The following is a 21131-nucleotide window of genomic DNA, read 5'->3' on the forward strand; positions in this document are numbered from 1 at the left end:
AAATGAAAAATAAAAATAAATAAAATTAAAAAAAATCTTGAGCCTATGTAATTCTTAGCTGTATCTGTGCTTCCTAGGCCAGAGCCAAACACAGGATACAATACAGCACAAATGAGTTGTGCAGTAACTTCATCTTTTAAAAAATTTCTTAAATTTATGGTATTTTTTTAGAGACAGGGTCTCACTGTGTCTCCCAGATTGGAGTTTAGTGGCACAATCATAGCTCACTGCAACTTCGCACTCCTGGGGTCAAGTGATCCTCTCACCTTGGCCTCCCAAAGTGCTGGAATTACAGGTGTGCACCACTACACCCAGGCACCAGTAACTTTATTTTTTTGTAACTGATGTCATCTTGTTCTGTAGAGCTCATTTCCACGGATGGCAGATTTTTTAAAAAATCCCTAACTTTATCAATTGAAGCTAATCTTTTCCAGTTTTAAATTATTGATTTCTGCCAAATGTTAACTCAATACAATGGCCAAACTTTTAATGAGGAATATGTATCACCTGACATTTGACCCTCTTCTACTTCTTGTTTCCTGAGGTAGTTATAGTTGTAGGGGAAACTTTAGTCATGGAGGTGGGACAAGAGGCCTCTGTCCATGTGCTGACCTCTTGGTTCCTGTTGGACTTCACTGAGATGACATTCATTGTGCTGGTTACTGGGAATCTTAGTAGGGTCTACTGAAATGTGGCTTGGTCAATCTCATCTGGTCTTTTGGTCATTGTCCTAGTATTCCTTAGTACTGTCTGGCAACTCTGTCATTTGCCTCAAGATATGAGGTTAGTTTTGTCTATGATTCTTTTTTTAATGACAGTCCTGGGACCGAGAAACTGATAGAATACTTTAAATAATACATTGCAACTGTGTTCAAGGTGTGTTATTGGGTCTTTCTTTAACATTTTATTTTTATTTTTTATTTCAATAGGGTTTTGGGGAACAGGTGGTGTTTTGGTTACATGAATAAGTTCTTTTGTTAATTATACTTTAAGTTCTAGGTTACATGTGTACAACGTGCAGGTTTGTTACATAGGTATACATGTGCCATGTTGGTTTACTGCACCCAACAATTCATCATTTACCTTAGGCATTTCTCATAATGCTATCCCTCCCTCAGCCCCCAAGCCCCCAACAGGCCCTGGTGTGTGATGTTCACTGTCCTGTGTCCAAGCGTCCTCATTGTTCATTTCCCACCCATGAGTGAGAACATGCGGTATTTGGTTTTCTGTCCTTGTGATAGTTTGCTGAGAATGGTGGTTTCCAGCATGTCCCTGCAAAGGACATGAACTCATCCTTTTTTATGGCTGCATAGTATTCCATGGTGTATATATGCCACATTTTTTAAATCCAGTCTATCACTGATGGACATTTGGGTTGGTTCCAAGTCTTTACTGTTGTGAATAGTGCCGCAATAAACATACGTGTGCATGTGTCTTTATAGCTGCATGATTTATAATCCTTTGGGTATATACCCAGTAATGGGATTGCTGGGTCAAATGGTATTTCTAGTTCTAGATCCTTGAGGAATCGCCACACTGTCTTCCACAATGGTTGAACTAATTTACACTCCCACGAAAAGTGTAAAAGCATTCCTATTTCTCCACATCCTCTCCAGCATCTGTTGTTTCCTGACTTTTTAATTATTGCCATTCTGACTGGCATGAGATAGTATCTCATTGCGGTTTTGATTTGCATTTCTCTGGTGACCAGTGATGGTGAGCATTTTTTCATGTGTTTGTTGGCTGCATAAATGTCTTCTTTTGAGAAGTGTCTGTTCCTAAGTCTTTGCCCACTTTTTGATGGGGTCATTTGTTTTTTTCTTGTAAATTTGTTTAAGTTCTTTGTAGATTCTGAACATTAGCCCTTCGTCAGATGGGTAGATTGCAAAAATTTTCTCCCATTCTGTAGGTTGCCTGTTCATTCTGATGGTACTTTCTTTTGCTGTGCAGAAGCTCTTTAGTTTAATGAGATCCCATTTGTCTATTTTGGCTTTTGTTGCCATTGCTTTTGGTGTTTTAGTCATGAAGTCCTTGCCTATGCTTATGTCCTGACTGGTACTGCCTAGGTTTTCTTCTAGGATTTTTATGGTTTTAGGTCTAAGTTTCTAATCCATCTTGAATTAATTTTTGTAAAAGGTGTAAGGAAGGGAACCAGTTCAGTTTTCTACATATGGCTAGCCAATTTTCCCAGCACCATTTATTAAATAGGGAATCCTTTCCCGATTTCTTGTTTTTGTCAGGTTTGTCAAAGATTAGATGATTTCTGGATGTGTGGTGTTATTTCTGAGGCCTCTGTTCTGTTTCATTGGTCTGTATATCTGTTTTGGTACCAGTACCATGCTGTTTTGGTTACTGTAGCCTTATAGTATAGTTTGAACTCTGGTAGCATGATGCATCCAGCTTTGTTCTTTTTGCTTAGGATTCACTTAGCAATGCAGGCTCTTTTTTGGTTCCATATGAAATTTAAACTAGTTTTTTCCAATTCTGTGAAGAAAGTCATTGGTAGCTTGATGGGGATGGCCTTGAATCTATAAATTACCTTGGGCAGTATGGCCATTTTCATGATATTAATTGTTCCTATCCATGAGCATGGAATGTTCTTCCATTTGTTTGTGTCCTCTTTTATTTTGTTGAGCAGTGGTTTGTAGTTCTCCTTGAAGAGGTCCTTCACATTCCTTGTAAGTTATATTCCCAGGTATTTTATTCTCTTTGTAGCAACTGTGAATGGGAGTTCACTCATGATTTGGCTGTCTGTCTGTTACTGATGTATAGGAATGCTTATGATTTTTGCACATTGATTTTGTATCCTGAGACTTTGCTGAAGTTGCTTATCAGCTTAAGAAGATTTTGGGTTGAGACAATGGATTTTTCTAAATATACAATCATGTCATCAGCAAACAGGGAAAATTTGACTTCCTCTTTTCCTAATTTAATACCCTTTATTTCTTTCTCTTGCCTGATTGCCCTGACCAGAACTTCCAACACTATGTTGAATAGGAGTGGTGAGAGAGGGCATCCCTGTCTTGTGCCAGTTTTCAAAGGGAATGCTTCCAGTTTTTGCCCATCCAGTATGATATTGCCTGTGGGTTTGTCATAAACAACTCTTATTATTTTGAGATATGTTCCATCAATACCTATTATATTAAGTGTTTTCAGCATGAAGTGCTGTTGAATTTTGTCGAAGGCCCTTTCTGCATCTATTGAGAGAAACATGCTTTTGTCATTGGTTTTGTTTATGTGATGGATTACATTTATTGATTTGCATATGTTGAACCAGTCTTGCATCCCTGAGATGAAGCCAACTTGATGACGGTGGATAAGCTTTTTGATGTGATTCTGGATTCGGTTTGCCAGTATTAATTATTGAGGATTTTTGCATGGACGTTCATCAGTGATATTGGTCTAAAATTCTTTTTTTGTTGTGTCTCTGCCAGGCTTTGGTATCAGGATGATGTTGGCCTCATAAAATGAGTTAGGGATGATTCCCTCTTTTTCTATTGATTGGAATAGTTTCAGAAGGAATGGTACCAGCTCCTCTTTGTACCTGTTGTAGAATTTGGCTGTGAATCCATCTGGTCCTGGACTTTTTTTGGTTGGTAGGCTATTATTGCCTCAATTTCAGAGCCTATTATTGGCCTATTCAGAGATTCAACTTTTTTCTGGTTTAGTCTTAGGAGGGTGTGTGTGTGTCCAGGAATTTATCCATTTCTTCTAGATTTTCTAGTTTATTTGTGTAGAGGTGTTTATAGTATTCTCTGATGGTAGTTTGTATTTCTGTGGGATCGGTGATGATATCTTCTTTATCAATTTTTATTGCGTCTATTTGATTCTTCTCTCTTTTCTTCTTTATTGTAGTCTTGCAAGCAGTGTATCAATTTTGTTGATCCTTTCAAAACAGCTCCTAGATTCATTGATTTTTTTGAAGGGTTTTTTTGTGTCTCTATCTCTTTCAGTTCTGCTCTGATCTTAGTTATTTCTTGCCTTCTGCTAGCTTTTGAATTTGTTTGCTCTTGCTTCTCTAGTTCTTTTAATTGTGATGTTCGGGTGTTGATTTTAGATCTTTCCTGCTTTCTCTTGTGGGTATTTAGTGCTATAAATTTCCCTGTACACACTGCTTTCAGTGTGTCCCAGAGATTCTGGTACGTTGTGTCTTTGTTCTCATTGGTTTCAAAGAACATCTTTATTTCTGCCTTAATTTCGTTATTTACCTAGTGGTCATTCAGGAGCAGGTTGTTCATTTTCCATGTAGTTGTGCAGTTTTTAGTGAGTTTCTTAATCCTGAGTTTTAATTTGATTGCACTATGGTCTGAGAGACAGTCTGTTGTGATTTCTGTTCTTTTACATTTGCTGAGGAGTGCTCTACTTCCAACTATGTGGTCAGTTTTAGAATAAGTGTGATGTGGTGCTGAGAAGAATGCATATTCTGTTGATTTGGGGTGGAGAGTTCTGTAGATGTCTGTTAGGTCTGCTTGGTGCAGAGCTGAGTTCAGGTCCTGGTTATCCTTGTTAACCTTCTGTCTCATTGATCTGTCTAATATTGACAGTGTGGTGTTAAAGTATCCCATTATTATTGTGTGGGAGTCTAAGTCTCTTTATAGATCTCTAAGGACTTGTTTTATAAATATGGGTACTCCTGTATTGGATGCATATATATTTAGGATAGTTAGCTCTTCCTGTTGAATTGATCCCTTTACCATTATATAATAACCTTCTTTGTCTCTTTTGATCTTTGTTGGTTAAAAGTCTATTTTATCAGAGACTAGGATTGAAACCCCTGCTTTTTTGTTTTTTTTTTTGTTTGTTTGTTTGTTTGTTTGTTTTGGCTTGGTAGATCTTCCTCCATCCCTTTATTTTGAGCCTATGTGTGTCTCTGTACATGAGATGAGTCTCCTTAATACAGCACACTGATGGGTCTTGAGTCTATCCAATTTGCCAGTCTATGTCTTTTAATTGGATATTCAGTCCATTTACATTTAAGGTTAATATTGTATGTGTGAATTTGATCATGTCATTTGATGTTAGCTGGTTATTTTGCCCATTAATTGATGCAGTTTCTTCCTAGCATCGAAGGTCTTTGCAATTTGGCATGTTTTTGCAGTGGCTGGTACCAGTTGTTCCTTTCCATGTTTAGTGCTTCCTTCAGGAGCTCTTGTAAGGCAGGTCTGGTGGTGACAGAATCTCTCAGTATTTGCTTGTCTGTAAAGAAATTTATTTCTCCTTCACTTATGAAGCTTAGTTTGGCTGGATATGAAATTCTGAGTTGACAAGTCTTTAAGCATGTTGAATATTGGCCCCCACTCTCTTCTGTCTTGCAGGGTTTCTGCCAAGAGATCTGCTGTTAGTCTGATGGGCTTCCCTTGTGGGTAACCTGACCTTTCTCTCTGGCTGCCCTTAACATTATTTCCTTCATTTCAACCTTGGTGAATCTGACAATTATGTGTCTTGGAGTTGCTCCTCTTGAGGAGCATCTTTGTGGTGTTCTGTTTATTTCCTGAATTTAAATGTTGGCCTGCCTTGCTAGGTTGGGGAAATTCTCCTGGATAATATCCTGCAGAGTGTTTTCCAACTTGGTTCCATTCTCCCTGTCACTTTCAGGTACACCAATCAAACGTAGATTTGGTCTTTTCACATAGTCCCATATTTCTTGGAGGCTTTGTTCATTTCCTTTTAGTCTCTTTCCTCTAAACTTCTCTGCTCACTTTATTTCGTTAATTTGATCTTCAATCACTGATACGTTTTCTTGCACTTGATTGAATTAGCTATTGAAGCTTGTACATGTGTCACGAAGTTCTTGTACCATGGGTTTCAGTTCCAAAAGGTCATTTAAGGTCTTCTCTACACTGTTTATTCTAGCTAGCCATTTGTCTAATCTTTTTTCAAGGTTTTTAGCTTCCTTGCGATGGGTTTGAACATGCTCCTTTAGCTTGGAGAAGTTTGTTATTACCAACCTTCTGAAGCCTACTTCTGTCAACTCGTTGAAGTCATTATTCATTCAGCTTTGTTCTGTTGCTGGCAAGGAGCTGCAATCCTTTGGAGGAGAAGAGGTGCTCTGGTTTTTAGAATTTCCAACTTTTCTGCTCTTGTTTTTTCCCATCTTTGTGGTTTTATCTACCGTTGGTCTTTGATGTTGGTGACCTACAGAAGGGGTTTTGGTGTGGATGTCCTTTTTGTTGATGCTGATACTATTCCTTTCTGTTTGTTAGTTTTTCTTCTAACAGTTGGGTCCCTCAGCTGCAGGTCTGTTGGAGGTCCACTTCAGACCCTGTTTGTCTGGATATCACCAGTGGAGGCTGCAGAACAGCAAACATTGCAGAACAGTAAATATTGCTGCCTGCTCCTTCCTTTGGAAGCTTTGACCCAGAGGGGCACCCGCCTGTATGAGTTGTGTGTCAGCGCCTCCTGGGAGGTGTCTCCCAGTTAGGCTACATGGGGGTCAGGGACCCACTTGAGGAGGCAATCTGTCTGTTCTCAGAGCTCAAATGCCATGCTAGGAGAACCACTGCCCTTTTCTGAGCTGTCAGATGGGGACATTTAAGTCTGCAGAATTTTCTGCTGCTTTTTGTTCAGTTATGCCCTGCCCCCAGAGGTGGAGTCTATAAAGGCAGGAGGCCTTGCTGAGCTGCACTGGCCTCTGCCCAGTTCAAGATTCCAGGCCACTTTGTTTATCTACTTAAGCCTCAGCAATGGCGGATGCCCCTCCCCACTCCAGACTGCTGCCTCACAGGTCTATCTCACACTGCGGCGCTAGCAGTGAGCAAGGCTCTGTGGGCATGGGACCCGCTGAACCAGGCACGGGATAGAATCTCCTGGTCTGCTGGTTGCTAAGACCATTGGAAAAGCACAGTATTTGGGTGGAAGTGTCCCATTTACAGTATGTCATGGCTTCTCTTGGCTAGGAAAGGGAAATCCCCTGACCCCTTGCACTTCCTGGGTGAGGCAATGCACCACCCTGCTTTGGCCCACCCTCCATGAGCTGCACCCACTGTCCAACCTGTCCCAGTGAGATGAACCAGGTACCTCATTTGGAAATGCAGAAATCACCCGCCTTCTGTGTCAGTCACGCTGGGAGCTTCAGACCAGAGCGGTTCCTATTTGGCCATCTTGAAACCATGAATAAGTTCTTTAGCGGTGATTTCTGAGGTTTAAGTGCACCCATCACCCAAACAGTGTACACTGTACCCAACGTGTAGTCTTTTATCCCTCACGCCCTGCCCACCCTTTTCCCTGAGCCCCCAAGGTCCATTGTATGATTCTTATGCCTTTGTGTCCTCATAGCTTAGTTCCCACTTATGAATGAGAAGATCGATGTTTGTTTTTCCATTCCTGAGTTACGTCACTTAGAATAATCATCTCCAGTTCCATCCAGGTTGCTGTAAATGCCTTTATTTCATTCCTTTTTATGGCTGAGTAGTATTTCATGGCATATATATACACCACATTTTCTTTATCTTCTTGTTGATTGGTGGGCATTTGGGCTGGTTTTATATTTTTGCAATTGTGAATTGTGCTGATATAAACATGCATGTCCAAGCACATTTTTCATAGAATGACTTCTTTTCTTCTGAGTAAACACCCAGGAGTAGGATTGCTGTATCAAATGGTAGATCTACTTTTAGTTCTTTAAGGAATCTCCACACTGTTTTCCATAGTGGCTGTACTAGTTTACATTCCTATCAACAGTGTAAAAGTGTTCCATTTCACCACATCCACTCCAACGTTTATTATGATTTGATTTTTTGATTATGCGCATTCTTGCAGAAGTAAAGTGGTATCGCATTGTGGTTTTGATTTGCATTTCCCTGATCATTAGTGATGTTGAGCTTTTTAATATATGTTTGTTGGCCATTTGTATATCTTCTTTTGAAATTGTCTATTCATGTCCTCAGCCCACTTTTTGATGGGATTGTTTGTTTTGTTCTTGCTGATTTGTTTGAGTTATTTGTCGCTTCTGGATATTAGTCCTTTGTCAGACATATAGATTGCAAAGATTTTCTCCTGCTCTGTGGGTTCTCTGTTTGCACTGCTGATTATTTCTTTTGCTGTGTAGAAGCTTTTTCATTTAATTAAATCCCATCCATTTATCTTTGTTTTTGTTGTTGCATTTGCTTTTGAGTTCTTGGTCATGAAGTCTTTGCCTAAGCCAATCTCTAGAAGGGTTTTTCTGATGTTATCTTCTAGAATTTTTATGGTTTCTGGTCTTAGATTTAAGTCTTTGATCCACCTTGAGTTGATTTTTGTATAAGGTGAGAGGTGAGGATCCAGTTTCTTTCTTCTACGTGTGGCTTGCCAATTATCTCAGCACCATTTGTTGAATAGGATGTCCTTTCCCCACTTTATGTTTTTGTTTGCTTTGTCGAAAATCAGTTGGCTCTAAGTATTCGGCTTTATTTCTGGTTTCTCTATTTTGTTCCATTGGTCCATGTGCCTATTTGTATACCAGTACCATGCTGTTTTGGTGACTACACCCTTATAGTATAGTTTGAAGTCAGGTAATGTGATGACTCCAAATTTGTTCTTTTTGCTTAGTCTCGCTTTGGCTATGCAGGCTCTTTTTGGTTCCGTGTGAATTTTAGGATTTTTTTTTTTTCTGGTTCTGTGAAGAATGATGGTGGTATTTTGATGGGAATTGCACTGAATTTGTAGATTGCTTTTGGCAGTATGGTCATTTTTACAATATTGGCTCTACTCATCCATAAGCATGGGATGTGTTTCCATTCGTATGTGTTGTCTCTGATTTATTTCAGCAGTGTTTTGTAGTTTTCCTTGTGGAGGTCTTTCACATTCTTGGTTAGGTATATTCCTAAGTATTTTGGGTTTTTTGCAGCTGTTGTAAAAGAAGTTGAGCTCTTGTTTTGATTCTTAGCTTGGTTGCTGTTAGGGTATAGCAGAGTTACTGATTTGTGTACATTAATTTTGTATCTGGAAATTTTGTTGAATTCATTTACCAGTTCTAGTAGCTTTTTGGATGAGTCTTTAGGGTTTTCTAGTTATACAATCATGTCATCAGCAAACAGCAACAGTTTGACTTCCTTTTTACCGATTTGGATGCCCAGTATTTCTTTTTCTTGTCTGATTGCTCTGGCTAGGACTTCCAGTACTATATTGAATAGAAGTGGTGAAAGAGGGCATCCTTGTCTTGTTCGAATTCTCGGGGGAATGCTTTCAGCTTTTCCACATTCAGTATAATGTTGGCTGCATGTTTGTCATAGATACCTTTTATTACCTTAGGGTATGTCCCTTCTATGTTGATTTTGCTAAGGGTTTTATCATAAAGGGATGCTGGATTTTGTCAAATGCTTTTTCTGCATCTATTGAGATGATCATGTGATTTTTGTTTTAAATTCTGTTTATGCGGTGTATCGCATTTATTGACTTGTGTATGTTAAACTAACTCTACATCCCTGGTATGAAACCAACTTGATCATGGTAGATTATCTTTTTAATTTGCTGTTGGATTTGGTTAGCTAGTATTTTGCTGAGGATTTTTGCATCTATGTTCATCAGGGATATTGGTCTGTACTTTTCTTTTCTTTTTTTTTTTTTTTGTTATGTTCTTTCCTGGTTTTGGTATTAGAGCAATACTGACTTCATAGAATCATTTAAGGAAGATTCCCTCTTTCTCTATCTTATGGAATAGTGTCAATAAGATTGGTACCAATTCTTTTTTGAATATCTGATAGAATTCAGCTGTAACTCCATCTGGTCCTGGACATTTTTTTGTTGTTGTTGGCAGATTTTTTATTACCATTTCAATCTCACTGCTTGTTGTTGGTATGTTCAGTTTCTATTTCTTCCTGATTTAATCTAGGAGGGATGTATATTTCCAGGAATTTATCCATCTCCTCTAGGTTTTCTACTTTATGCAGGTAAAGGTGTTCATAGTATCCTTGAATGATCTTTTATATTTCTGTGGGTATTGGTTGTAATGTCTCCCATTTCATTTCTAATTGACTTTATTTGGATCTTTTTGCTTCTTTTCTTGGTTAATCTGACTAATGGTCTACCAATTTTATTTATCTTTTCAAAGGGACAGCTTTTTCTTTCATTTATCTATTGTATCTTTTTTTTATTTGTTTCAATTTCATTTAGTTGTGCTCTGATCTTTGTTATTTCTTTTCTTCTTCTGGGTTTGAGTTGGGTTTGTTCTTGTTCCTCTGTTTCCTTGAGGTGTAACCTTAGATTGTCTATTTGTGCTCTTTCAGACTTCTTGATGTAGGCATTTAATGCTATGAACTTTCCTCTTAGCACCACTTTTGATGTATCCCAGAGGTTTTGATAGGTTGTGTCACTATTATTTTTCAGCTCAAGGAACTTTATAATTTCCATCTTGACATCATTGTTGACCTGGTGATCATTCAGGAGCAGGTTATTTAATTTCTATGTATTTGCATAGTTTTGAAGGTTTCTTTTGGAGTTGATTTTCAATTTTATTCCACTGTGGTCTGAGAGAGTACTTGATGTAACTTCTATTTTCTTAAATTTGTTGAGACTTGTTTTGTGGCCTATCATATGGTCTATTTTAGAGAATGTTCCATGTGCCAATGAATAGAATGTATATTCTGCAGTTGCTGGGTAGAATGTTCTGTAAATATCTGTTAAGTCCATTTGTTCTAGGATATAGTTTAAGCCCATTGTTTCTTTGTTGACTTTCTGTCCTGAGGACCTGTCTAGTGCTCTCAGTAGAGTACTAAATCCCCCTCTATTATTGTGTTGCTGTCTATCTAATTTCTTAGGTCTAGTGGTAATTGTTTTATAAAGTTGGGAGCTCCAGTGTTAAGCATATATATATTTAGGATTGTGATAATTTCCTGTTGGACTAGTCCTTTTATCATTATATAATGTCCCTCTGACTTTTTTTTTTTTTAACTCCTTTTGCTTTAAAGTTTGTTTTATTCTGATATAAGAATAGCTACTCCTGCTCTCTTTTGGTGTCAATTTGCATGTAATATCTTTTCCACCTCTTTACATTAAGTTTATGTTAGTCTTTATGTGTCTGGTGAGTCTTCTGAAGACACCAGATACTTGGTTTGTGAGTTCTTATCCATTCTTCCATTTGGTATCTTTTAAGTGGAGCACTTAGGCCATTTACATTTAATGTTAGTATTGAGATGCAAGGTACTATTCTATTCATTGTGCTATTATGACTGATGTGGAATATACTGGTTTTATAGTTTTCTATTAACATTCAAGCACTTTCTGGCATCACATTAGGAATGTTTGTCAGTGGTAGGTCTATGTACATGTTCCTTTAATTTGTGGTAGAAACATGCAGCATAATATTTACCAACTTAACCATTTTTATACATTTATAATATTAAATGTATTTGTTTAGATACAACTGTTCACTCATATACATTACGGGAGTATATATATTACTTTTTTCACTGTCAAGTTTTCGAACATTATTTTTACTTAAATTCTGCAACAAGTGTTTTTTATTTTAATTTAATATTTATAAATACTATTTTACATACTCATGAGGTACAAGTGATATTTTGTTAAATGCATAGAACATGTAAGGATCAAGTCAGGGTATTTGGAGTTTCCATCACCTTGAGTATTCCTAATTTCTATGTGTTAGAAACAATTCATATCCTCTTTTCTAGCTATTTTAAAGTATACAACACATTATTCCTAACTATAGTCACCTTACTGTACTATCCAACTTTAGAACGTATACCTTCTACCTAACTGTATGTAAGGATTCACCAACTTCTCTTCATTCCCTCTTCCCACCCACATACCCTTCATAGTCTCTGTTATCTATCACTCTACTCTCTCCCTCCATAATATCAACTTTTTGCGCTCCTACATATGAATGAGAACATGCAATATTTGTCTTTCTGTGCCTATCTTATTCCACTTAATACAAAATTTCCAGTTCTAACCAAGTTGATGCAATTGACAAGATTTCATTCTTTTTTATGGCCAAATAGTATTCCATTGTGTATATACAACATATTTTCTTATGGTCAAATAGTATTCCATTGTGTATATATATCACATTTAATCTATTCATCCATTGGTGGAAACTTAGATAATTCCATATATTTGCTATTATAAATATTGGTGTAATAAACATACAATGCAGGTATCCTCTAGATATACTGATTTCATTTCCTTTGGATAAGTACCCAGTAGTGAGACTGCTGGATCATAAAGCAGTTCCATTTTTAGAATTTTGAGAAAGCTCCATATTATTTTCCATAGAGGTTGTACTAATTTACATTCTCACCAGCAGTGTATAAGAGTTCTCTTTTCACAGGAACCATGTGTTACCAGTCTTGGGGTGCTCCCTAAAGCAGATACAACCTAGATGACAACACCCAAGTCCTTTCAAAAGTCTGGAAAGCTTTCCAAGAAAGACATGTTCAAACAAGCCCAGACAGTGAAGACTACAATAAATACCTAGCTCTTCAATGCCCAGACATGAAAGAACATCTACTAGCATTAATAACATCCAGGAAAACATGACCTCACCAAATGAACCAAGTAAGGCACCAGGGACCAATCCTGGAGAAAGAGATATGTGACCTTTCAGACAGAGAATTCAAAATAGCCATGTTGAGGACCCTCAGAGAAATTCAAGATAGCACAGAGCAGCAATTCTGAATTCTATGAGATAAATTTAACAAAGAGGTTGAAATAATGCAAAAGAATCAAGCAGAAATTCTGGAGCCAAAAAATCCAATTGGCACACTTAAGAGTTCCTTTAATAGCAGAACTGATCAACCAGAAGAAAGAATTAGTGAGCTTGAAGACAGGCCATTTGAAAAGACACAGTCAAAGCAGACAAAGGTAAAAAGAATGAAAAACAACAAAGCACACCTTATAGGATCTAGAAAATAGTCTCAAAGGGGCAAATCTAAGAGTTATTAGCCTTGAAGAGGAGGTAGAGAAAGAGATAGGGAAGGAAAGTTTGTTGAAAGAGATAACAGAGAACTTCCCAAACCTAGAGAAAGATATCAATATTCAAGTAGAAAAAGGCTATAGAATACCAAGCAGATTTAATCCAAAGAAGACTACCTCAAAGCATTTAATAATCAGACTTCCAAAGGTCAAGCATAAATAAACGATCCTAAAAGCAGCAAGAGAAAAGAAACAAATAACCTAAAATGGAGTTCCAAAATGTCTGGCAGCAGAGTTTTCCGTGGAAACCTTACAGGCCAGGAGAGAGTGGCATGCCATATTTAACATGTTGAAGGAAAAAAACTTTTACCTTAGAATAGTGTATCTGGCAAAAATATCCTTCAAACATGAAGGAGATATAAGGACTTTCCCAGAAAAAACGAAAGCTAAGGAATTTCATCAACACCAGACCTGTCCTACAGGAAATGCTAAAGGGAGTACTTCAGTTAAAAAGAAAAGGTAATTAATGAGCAATATGAAATTACCTGAATATACAAAACTCACTCACTGGTAATAGTAAGTACACAGAAAAACACGGAATATTGTAACACTGTAACTGTGGTGTATAAATAACTCTTATCCTAAGTAGAAAGGCTAAACAATGAACCAATCAAAAATAGTAACTACATTAACTTTTCAAGACATAAGCAATACAAGAAGATATAAATAGAAATAAGAAAAAGTTAAAAAGCAGAGGGATGAAGTTAAGGCAAAGAGTTCTTATTAGAGTTATTCTTGTTTGTTTGTTTATGCAAACAGTGTTAAGTTGTTATCAGGTTAAAACAATGGGTTATAAGACAGTATTTGTAAGCCTCATGGTAATCTTAAACCAAAAAACATACAATGGACACACACAAAATAAAAACCACAAACTATACAATATTACCAGAGAAAGTCACCTTCACTAAAATAAGACAGGAAAGAAAGAAACAAAGAAGAGAAGACCACAAGACAACAAAACAAATAACAAAAAGGCAGGAGTAAGTCTCTACTTATCAATAATAACATTGAATGTAAATGGACTAAACTCTCAATCAAAAGACATAGAGTGGGTGAATGGATGAAAAAACAAGACTCATTAATCTGTTGCCTACAAGAAATACACATCACTTATAAAGACATACATAGACTGAAAATAAAGGGAGGGAAAAAGATATTCCATGCAAATGGAAACCAAAAAAGAGCAGGAGTAGCTATACTTATAGTAAACAAAATACATTTCAAGACAAAAACTATAAGAAGAGTCGAAGAAAGTCACTATATAATAAAGAGATCAATTCAGTAAGAGGATATAATAGTTTTAAATATACAGGCACCTGATACTGGAGCACCCAGGTACATAAAGCAAATATTTTTAGAGCTAAAGAGAGAGCTAGGCCTCAATACAGTAAGAGCTGAAAACTTCAACAACTCATTTTCAGCACTGGACAGATTTTCCGGACAGAAAATCAACAAAGAAACATTGAATTTAATGTGCACTATAGACCAAATGAACCTAATAGCTATTATAAAATATTTTATCCAGTGGCCGCAGATTACACATTGTTTTCCTCACCACATGGATCATTCTCAAGGATAGACCATATGTTAGATTTCAGACAAAACAAGTTTAAAACATTCAAATAAATTGAAATAATATTAAGCATCTTATCTGACTACAATGGAATAAAACTAGAAATTAATAAGCGGAATTTTCGGTGGCTCACGCCTGTGATCTCAGCACTTTGGGAGGATGAGGCAGGTGGATCACCTGAGGTCAGGAGTTCAAGATGAGCCTGGCCAACATGGTGAAACCCTGTCTCTACAAAAATACAAAAATTAGCTGGGCATGATGGCAGGTACCTGTAATCCCAGCTACTCGGGAGGCTGAGGCTGAAGAATTGCTTGAACTCAGGAGGCGGACCTTGCAGTAAGCCGAGATGGTGCCATTGCACTCCATCTGGGTGACAGGGTGAGACTCCATCTCAAAAAAAAAAAATTTGGAAACTATACAAATACATGAAAATTAAACAATATGCTCCTGAATTACTAGTGGGTCAATGAAAAAAATTAAGAAGGCAATTGAAAAATTTCTTGAAACATATGATAATGGAAACACAACTTACGAAAACCTATGGGATATAGCAAAAGCAGTACTAAAAGAGAATTTTGTAGGTTTAAGTGTCTACATCAAAAAAAAAAAAAAGAGGAAAAACTTCAAATAAACAACCTAATGATGAATCTTAAAGAAAAGCAAGAGCAAACCAAACTCAAAATTGGTAGAAGAAAATAAATAATAAAGATCAGAGCAGAAATGAATGAAACTGAAATGAAAAAAGCAATACAAAAATCAATAAAACAAAAAGTTACTTTTTTGAAAAGCTATCAAAATTGACAATCCTTTAGGCAGACTAAGAAAAAAAAAGAGAGAAGATACAAATAAAATCAGAAAAGAAAAAGATGATATTGCAACTGATACTGCAGAAATTCAAAGGATCATTAGTGGCTACTATGAGCAAATATATGCAAATGAATTGGAAAATGTAAATGGTCAAGTTCCCAGACACTACAACCTACCAAGATTGAACGAGGAAGAAATCCAAAACCTGAACAGATCAGTAACAAGTAATGAGATTGAAGCCTTAATTAAAAGTCTCTCAGTAAAGAAAAGCCTGGGATCCAATGGCTTCACTCCTGAATTTTACCAAACATTAAAGAAGAACTAATACCAATCCTTCTCAAATTATTCTGAAAACTAGAGGAGGAGGAAATAGTTCCAAACCCATTCTATGAGACCAGTATTACCCTAATACCAAAACCAAATACCAAAACTATACCTCAACATAATAATAGCCATATATGACAGACCCACAGCTAGTAATTATACCGAATGGGGAAAACTGAAAGCCTTTCCTCTAAGATCTAGAACATGACAAGGATGTCCACATTTAGTACTGTTATTTAACATAGTACTGGAAGTGCTAGCTAGAGAAATCAGACAAGAGAAAGATGTAAAGGGCTTCCAAATTGGAAAGGAAGAAGTCAAATTATCCTTGTTTGCTGATTATACTGTCTTATATTTGGAAAACTCTAAAGACTCCACCAAAAAGCCTACCAAAACTGATAAACAAATTCAGTAAAGTTACAGGAAACAAAAGCAACATACAAAAATGAGTAGAATTTTTATGTGCCAAAAGGGAACAATCTGAAAAGAAATCCAAAAAGTAATCCCATTTACAATAGCCAAGAGTTTAACATAACCAAAGAAGTTAAAGATCTCTACTATGAACATTATAAAACATGGATGCAAGAAATTGAAGAGGACACAAAATAACGGAAAGATATTATATGTTCACGGATTGAAACATTCAATATTGTTAAAATTTACGTAGTACCCAAAGCAATCTACAAATTCTGTACAATCCCTATCAAAATACCAATGACATTCTTCACAGAAATAGAATAAAGAATCATGAAATTGATATGGAACCACAAAAAAACCCAGAATAGCCAAACCTATCTTAAGCAAAAAGAACAAAACTGAAGGAATCACATTACCTGACTTCAAATTATGCTACAGAGCTATGGTAACTCAAACAGCAATGGTACTGGCATAAAAATAGACACACAGGCCAATAAATAGATTAGAGAACGCAGAAACAAATCCACACACCTACAGCGAACGCATTTTTGACAAAGATGCCAAGAACACACTGGGGGAAAGGATAGTCTTTTTAATAAATGCTACTGGGAAAACCAGCTATCCATATGCAGAAGAATGAAACTAGACCCCCATCTCTCACCATATGCAAAAATAAAATCAAAATGGATTTAAGACTTAAATCTAAGACCTCAAACTATGAAACTACTACAAGAAATATCTCCAGGATATTAGAGAAACTCTCCGGGTCATTGCACTGGGAAAAGATTTCTTGAGTAATACCCTATAAGCCCAGGCAACCTAAGCAAAAATTGACAAATGGGATCAAAACAAGTTAAAAAGCTTCTGCACAGCAAAGGATACAACTAACAAAGTAAAGAGACAATCCACAGAATGGGAGAAAATATTTGCAAACTATGCATCTTACAAGGAATTAATAACCAGAATATATAAGTGGCTCAAACAACTCTGTAGGAAAAATTTTAATAATCCAATAAAAAATGGGAAAATATTTGAATATAAATTTCTCAAGAGAAGACATAAAAATGGCAAACAGGCATATGAAAAGGTGCTCAACATTATTGATCATCAGAGAAATACAAATCAAAACTACAATGAGATATCATCTCACCCCAGTTAAAATGGCTTATAGAAAGAAGAAAGAAAGAAAGAAAGAGAGAGAGAAAGAAAGAAAAAAGAAACAGGCAATAACAAATGCTGATGAGGATGTGGAGAAAGGGGAACTCTCATACACTGTTGGTGGGAATGTAAATTAGTACAACCTCTATGGAGAAGTTTGGACACTCCTCAAAAAACTAAAAATAGAGCTATCATATGATCCAGCAATTCCACTACTGGGTATATATCCAAAAGAGATGAAATCAGTCTATGGAAGAGATATCTGCATTCATGTTTGTTGCAGCATTATTCACAATAGCTAAGATTTGGCAGCAGCCTAAGTGTTCGTCAACAGACAAATGGATAAAGGAAATGTGGTACATATATGCAATGGAGTACTATTCAACCACAAAAAGAATGAGATTCTATCATTTGCAACAACATGGATGGAACTCGAGATCATTATGATAAGTGAAATAATCCAGGCACAGAAAGACAAGCGTTACATGTTCTCACTTATTTGTGGAATCTAAAAATCAAAACAATTGAACGCATGGACATAGAGAATAGAAGGACGGTTACTAGAGGCTGGGAAGGGTTGCTGGGGATTAGGGGTACATGTAGATGGTTAATGGGTACAAAAGAAATGGCAAGAATGGATGAGGCCTACTATTTGATAGCACAACAGGGTGACTATAGTCAATAATAATTGTATGTTTTAAAAATAACTAAAATGATGTAATTGGATTATTTGCAATACAAAGGATAAAAGCTTGAGGAGATGGATACTCCATTCTCCATTATGTGATTATTGTGCATTGCATGCCTATATCAAAACATCTCATGTATCCCATAAATATATATGCCTACTATGTACCCACACAATTAATAAAATAAAATAAATTAATAATCCACAAAATTTTCCCCTTTCCCCGCATTCTTGCCAACATCTCTTGTTTTTCATATTTTTAATAATAGTCATTATAACTGGGGTAAGATGATATCTCATTGTGGTTTTGATTTGCATTTCCCTGATGATTAGTGATGTTGAGCATATTTTCACATACCTGTTGGCCATTTGTATGTCTTCTTTTGAGAAATATCTATTGATATTCACCCAATTTTTGATAGGATTATTATTTATTTATTTGTTTGTTTGTTTATTTATTTATTTTATTTTATTTTATTTTATTTTTTTTTGAGACCGATTCTTGCTGTGTCACCCAGGCTGGAATGCAGTGGCACGATCTGGGCTCACTGCAACCTCCGCATCCTGGGTTTAAGCGATTTTCCTGCCTCAGCCTCCTGAGTAGCTGGGATTACAGGCATGCGCCACCATGCCGGGCTAATTTTGGTTTCCAAGCATCTCCCTATGTTGGTTTCAGAGTCCACATGGGTCAAAGGGCTCTCCCATGGCTTGGTTTGCAGTAACCTGTAGTGGGAGCATGCACTGCTAGAGGTCTCTCACCCTTTTCTCGACCAGGAAGTCTCTCTGGGCTTCCGGTCAATCCTGGCTGAGCAGGCTGCCTCACCTCTCTCCTTCCTTGTTCTAATGTTTTCTGACACTTCTCTGTTGAATTCCAGTATTCTCTCTTAGATCATTTATTCGAAGTGTGGTTATCTACTCGCTATGTTGGTTCTTCTTTGTGGAAGAGGTGAGTAGCAAATGTAGCTAGTCAGCCATCTTGAAGCTGCTTTCTCAGCAATCTCTCCTAACCATGTTGAAGTATACAGTTTAGTTGTGTTAAGTGTATTCACATTCTTGTGAAACAGATCTCCAGACTTTGTCATCTCATAAATCTGAAACTCTGTACGCTTTGAACAACCATTCCCCTTTTCCTCCTCCCCTGCCCCTCTGCATTTGACTACTTTAGATACCTTATGTAAGTGGAATCACACATTATTTGTCTTTTAGGGACTGGCTTATTTCACTTAGCATAATGTGATCAAGGTTCATCCATGTTGCAGCATATGACAGAAATTCCTTTCTTTTTAAGGTTGAATACAGCTGGGTTTTTTTTCTATGAAACATTTCAATTTTAAAGGGAGGTATTAAAAATCTTAAATTTTTTTATAGTAAGGAATGATAATTATGAACTACCTGAAACTTTCTTTGACCCAGGTATATATAAACTGGGGTAATAGGACATTATGAGTAGGCACATCTTGTTAAACAAAACAATTGATTTCTTTTTTCCATTCTTTGGTTGGTAGTTCTATAATAGTGTTTGGTAGAGATGACAAAAATGTAAAATATCTGAAATAGACAATATTATTTATAATTTATTTAAAAATTAATTCATACTATTTTCACATAGTAACTGCTAAACCATTAATAAAATAGATATCTCTATATAATTACATAAAATACAGTTAAACAGAACACGGAAGGAAGATCATACTTTATAGGAAGATAATATTTTTGTAATAAGCATATGGGGAGATATAAACTGTTAGGCTTCATTCCTGTTGTTAACTCATACAAATGTGAGAAACAAAAACCTTTTTGAAATACCACTTCTTATTATTCTTAAAAAAAGTATTGCGTATAAAGTTAAAATAATCTGATAAATCAATGACTTGTCACTTAACACTTTCAATTATAAACTTTATTGCACTTATGGCTATAATAAATTCACTGAACAAGCACAGAATAGAATTCAACTGCAAGCCCACTTTCTCTACTACTTTTCTCTTCCTTTAAACTCATCCCATTCTCCCCTACTATACTTCTTTCCTTTCAAAAGGAAGCCACAGAAAATATTTTTTCTGGAGGAACAAAATTACTTTCCAGGATTAGTACAGGAATATATGAATTAAATAATAATAGCTTTAAAAGATGACCTTTAGATATATTAGAAGACAATCCAAATGTGAAATCCTATAACTTTATAAGATGTTATATTTGGTTTATTAGATTAATTTATTTTTAACTTTCCATTTTTGCATCTAGTGTAATGAAGCACAATTAGGCAGATTTAGTACACAGACCACCACTTAGCTGAAGGAATAAAGTCAACTGTTGCCTTACGTTGATTGTTATACTAACCTATTTAAAGATCAGATTAGATGGAATGTCCAGTTCTCATAAAATTTTCCTACCATTTTCTAAATGGTCTTCACAGAATTTTTAGAAATTACTTCAACCAAATCTTAAAAACACTTGGTTTATGATTATACTGGCCAACTAAAGTACATTTTTTAAAAATAAAATGTGTTATTTGGCAGGCAGCTGTCTACATGGCCATTTATGTATTTTTATTTAAAGAAAAAATGTAAGAGATTTCCTAATGTGGCCTCCTCTGCACCCCAAGCTTTTACTCTTTGAAAAATGCATGAGTACTTTCCTTTGGAAATCATGTAGCCTACACATATTTTATAAAAATCACAGGATGTGGGAGTACGGACAATTTATTATATATCTGAGAACATCAGAAAACATGAAGTTTGATGTCATATGCTCTAAAATAGCCCATGATGTAAGGCTTCTGGGCCTGGTGTGGTCGCTCATGCCTATAGTTCCAGTGCTTTGAGAGACAGAGGTGGGAGGATCACTTGAGGCAGGGAGTTCAAGTCCAGCCTGGGCAACATAGTGAGACCCCATCTCTACAAAAATATTTAAAAAATTAACCAGGTGTGGTGGCACACAACTGTAGTTCTAGCTAGGTGGGAGAATCACTTGAGGCAAGGAGTTCAAGTCCAGCCTGGGCAACATAGTGAGACCTCATCTTTACAAAAAAATTTAAAAAATGAATCAGGTGTGGTGGCACACACCTGTAGTTCTAGCTACTCAGGAGGCTGAGGCAGGAGTATTGCTTGAGCCCATGAGTTTGAGGTTACAGTGAACTATGATCATGCCACTGCACTACATTCTAGGCAACAGAGCGAGACCCCATGTCTAAAATGAAAAAAAAAAAAAAAAAAAGATATAAGGCTTCTCCCAGACATTCTTAGACTGCCCAAC

The 21131-nt window shown here is 36.4% G+C and overlaps 1 long non-coding RNA gene across 1 annotated transcript in view; it reads left to right on the forward strand.

The window, feature by feature from the left end:
- LOC106998853 (uncharacterized) overlaps positions 1 to 21131 on the forward strand; it is a 118623-nt gene that overhangs the window by 19558 nt on the left and 77934 nt on the right. The gene's annotated exons all lie outside the window — the stretch shown is intronic.

The sequence above is a fragment of the Macaca mulatta genome, chromosome 6 (genome assembly GCF_049350105.2).
Source record: "Macaca mulatta isolate MMU2019108-1 chromosome 6, T2T-MMU8v2.0, whole genome shotgun sequence".
NCBI lineage: Eukaryota > Metazoa > Chordata > Mammalia > Primates > Cercopithecidae > Macaca > Macaca mulatta.